At 45.5% G+C, this 3541-nt stretch overlaps 1 pseudogene; it reads left to right on the top strand.

Annotated features, from left to right (window-relative positions):
* Window positions 1-728: 728 nt before the first annotated feature.
* Window positions 729-2958, top strand: LOC139455105 (uncharacterized; annotated as a pseudogene).
* The last annotated feature ends 583 nt before the right edge of the window (window positions 2959-3541 follow it).

The raw sequence follows: 3541 nt of genomic DNA on the forward strand, positions 1-3541 counted from the left end.
GTTGTGTTGCTTGTCTTGTGGGAAGCAGGATGTGTTGCTTGTCTTGTGGGAAGCAGGATGTGCTGCTTGTCTTGTTGGAAGGAAGATATGTTGCTTGTCTTGTAGGATGCAGGTTGTGCTGCTTATCTTGTGGGATACAGGTTGTGTTGCTTATCTTGTGGGAAGCAGGTTGTGTTGCTTGTCTTGTGGGATGCAGGGTGTGTTGCTTGTCTTGTGGGAAGCAGGATGTGTTGCTTGTCTTGTGGGAAGCAGGTTGTGTTGCTTATCTTGTGGGATGGAGATTAATTTGCTTGTCTTGTGGGAAGCAGGTTGTGTTGCTTGTCTTGTGGGATGCAGGGTGTGTTGCTTGTCTTGTGGGATGCAGGTTGTGTTGCTTGTCTTGTAGGTCCCATATGTGTTGCTTGTCTTGTGGGAAGCAGGTTGTGTTGCTTGTCTTGTGGGATGCAGGTTGTGTTGCTTGTCTTGTGGGAAGCAGGTTGTGTTTTTTGTCTTGTAGGAAGCAGGTTGTTGTGATTGCCTTGTGGGAAGCAGGGTGTACTGCCTGTCTTGTGGGATGCAGGTTGTGTTGCTTGTCTTTTTGGAAGCAAGTTGTGTTGCTTGTCTTGTGGGAAGCAGGATGTGTTGCTTGTCTTGTGGGAAGCAGGATGTGTTGCTTGTCTTGTGGGAAGCAGGATGTGTTGCTTGTCTTGTGGAAAGCAGGTTGTGTTGCTTGTCTTGTGGGAAGCAGGATGTGTTGCTTGTCTTGTGGGAAGCAGGATGTGCTGCTTGTCTTGTTGGAAGGAAGATGTGTTGCTTGTCTTGTAGGATGCAGGTTGTGCTGCTTATCTTGTGGGATACAGGTTGTGTTGCTTATCTTGTGGGAAGCAGGTTGTGTTGCTTGTCTTGTGGGATGCAGGGTGTGTTGCTTGTCTTGTGGGAAGCAGGATGTGTTGCTTGACTTGTGGGAAGCAGGTTGTGTTGCTTATCTTGTGGGATGCAGATTCAGTTGCTTGTCTTGTGGGAAGCAGGTTGTGTTGCTTGTCTTGTGGGATGCAGGGTGTGTTGCTTGTCTTGTGGGATGCAGGTTGTGTTGCTTGTCTTGTAGGTCCCATATGTGTTGCTTGTCTTGTGGGAAGCAGGTTGTGTTGCTTGTCTTGTGGGATGCAGGTTGTGTTGCTTGTCTTGTGGGAAGCAGGTTGTGTTTTTTGTCTTGTAGGAAGCAGGTTGTTGTGATTGCCTTGTGGGAAGCAGGGTGTACAGTTTGTCTTGTTGGATGCAGGTTGTGTTGCTTGTCTTTTTGGAAGCAGGTTGTGTTGCTTGTCTTGTAGGAAGCAGGATGTGTTGCTTGTCTTGTGGTAAGCAGGATGTGTTGCTTGTCTTGTGGAAAGCAGGGTGTGTTGCTTGTCGTGTGTGAAGCAGGATGTGTTGCTTGTCTTGTGGGAAGCAGGATGTGCTGCTTGTCTTGTTGGAAGGAGGGTGTGTTGCTTGTCTTGTAGGAAGCAGGTTGTGTTGCTTGTCTTGTGGGATGCAGGTTGTGTTGCTTGTCTTGTGGGATGCAGGTTGTGTTGCTTGTCTTGTGGGATGCAGGTTGTGATGCTTGTCTTGTGGGATGCAGGTTGTGTTTTTGTCTTGTAGGAAGCAGGGTGTTGTGATTGCCTTGTGGGAAGCAGGGTGTACTGCCTGTCTTGTGGGATGCAGGTTGTGTTGCTTGTCTTTTTGGAAGCAAGTTGTGTTGCTTGTCTTGTGGGAAGCAGGATGTGTTGCTTGTCTTGTGGGAAGCAGGATGTGTTGCTTGTCTTGTGGGAAGCAGGATGTGTTGCTTGTCTTGTGGAAAGCAAGTTGTGTTGCTTGTCTTGTGGGAAGCAGGATGTGTTGCTTGTCTTGTGGGAAGCAGGATGTGCTGCTTGTCTTGTTGGAAGGAAGATGTGTTGCTTGTCTTGTAGGATGCAGGTTGTGCTGCTTATCTTGTGGGATGCAGGTTGTGTTGCTTATCTTGTGGGAAGCAGGTTGTGTTGCTTGTCTTGTGGGATGCAGGGTGTGTTGCTTGTCTTGTGGGAAGCAGGATGTGTTGCTTGTCTTGTGGGAAGCAGGTTGTGTTGCTTATCTTGTGGGATGCAGATTCAGTTGCTTGTCTTGTGGGAAGCAGGTTGTGTTGCTTGTCTTGTGGGATGCAGGGTGTGTTGCTTGTCTTGTGGGATGCAGGTTGTGTTGCTTGTCTTGTGGGATGCAGGTTGTGTTGCTTGTCTTGTGGGAAGCAGGTTGTGTTTTTTGTCTTGTAGGAAGCAGGTTGTTGTGATTGCCTTGTGGGAAGCAGGGTGTACAGTTTGTCTTGTTGGAAGCAGGTTGTGTTGCTTGTCTTTTTGGAAGCAGGTTGTGTTGCTTGTCTTGTGGGATGCAGGGTGTGTTGCTTGTCTTGTGGGATGCAGGTTGTGTTGCTTGTCTTGTAGGTCCCATATGTGTTGCTTGTCTTGTGGGAAGCAGGTTGTGTTGCTTGTCTTGTGGGATGCAGGTTGTGTTGCTTGTCTTGTGGGAAGCAGGTTGTGTTTTTTGTGTTGTAGGAAGCAGGTTGTTGTGATTACCTTGTGGGAAGCAGGGTGTACAGTTTGTCTTGTTGGATGCAGGTTGTGTTGCTTGTCTTTTTGGAAGCAGGTTGTGTTGCTTGTCTTGTAGGAAGCAGGATGTGTTGCTTGTCTTGTGGGATGCAGGTTGTGTTGCTTGTCTTGTGGGAAGCAGGTTGTGTTTTTTGTCTTGTAGGAATCAGGTTGTTGTGATTGCCTTGTGGGAAGCAGGGTGTACAGTTTGTCTTGTTGGATGCAGGTTGTGTTGCTTGTCTTTTTGGAAGCAGGTTGTGTTGCTTGTCTTGTAGGAAGCAGGATGTGTTGCTTGTCTTGTGGGATGCAGGATGTGCTGCTTTTCTTTTGGGAACCAGATGTGTTGCTTGTCTTGTGGGATGCAGGATGTGTTGCTTATCTTGTGTGAAGCAGGTTGTGATGCTTGTCTTGTGGGAAGCAGGGTGTGAAGCAGGTTGTGTTGCTTGTCTGTAGAGGAGGCATAAGGCATAAATCCACAGCATGGTACAGATGAAGGCATATTTAATAATATGTATACATTAAAGAAGGTGCGGTATTTATGGTACATCAAATTATGTTGCAAGCATCAAGTGAATAAGTTATTTTACAAATTGAGTAAACAAAGCCCATTTTCTGTTAAAGGCAGATAAGTAATTATTTCTACGTGCAATATGATATTCAACGTCATAGATACTTCTTATTGTGTTCTTAAAAGCAACAAAGTCAACATTTTCATTCTTAATACACTGGACAAAGATAAAACTTTTAGCAGCTACAATCAAATGGTTAATTAATACATCAGAGGTACCAAAAAGGAGCTCGTTGTCAGTTATATGAATTTTTTCTATGCAAAATACGAGTCAAGTAAATACAGAAATCTGCCCAAAAATTCTTAACAACATGACATTTAATATAAACATGAAAAACATTTTCTTTGTGAGTATGACAACACAAGATAAACTTGCTTTGGGACAACTTTTGCATCACATGAG

The sequence above is a fragment of the Haliotis cracherodii genome, unplaced genomic scaffold, assembly GCF_022045235.1.
Source record: "Haliotis cracherodii isolate W230 unplaced genomic scaffold, xgHalCrac1.p SCAF_11, whole genome shotgun sequence".
Lineage (NCBI taxonomy): Eukaryota > Metazoa > Mollusca > Gastropoda > Lepetellida > Haliotidae > Haliotis > Haliotis cracherodii.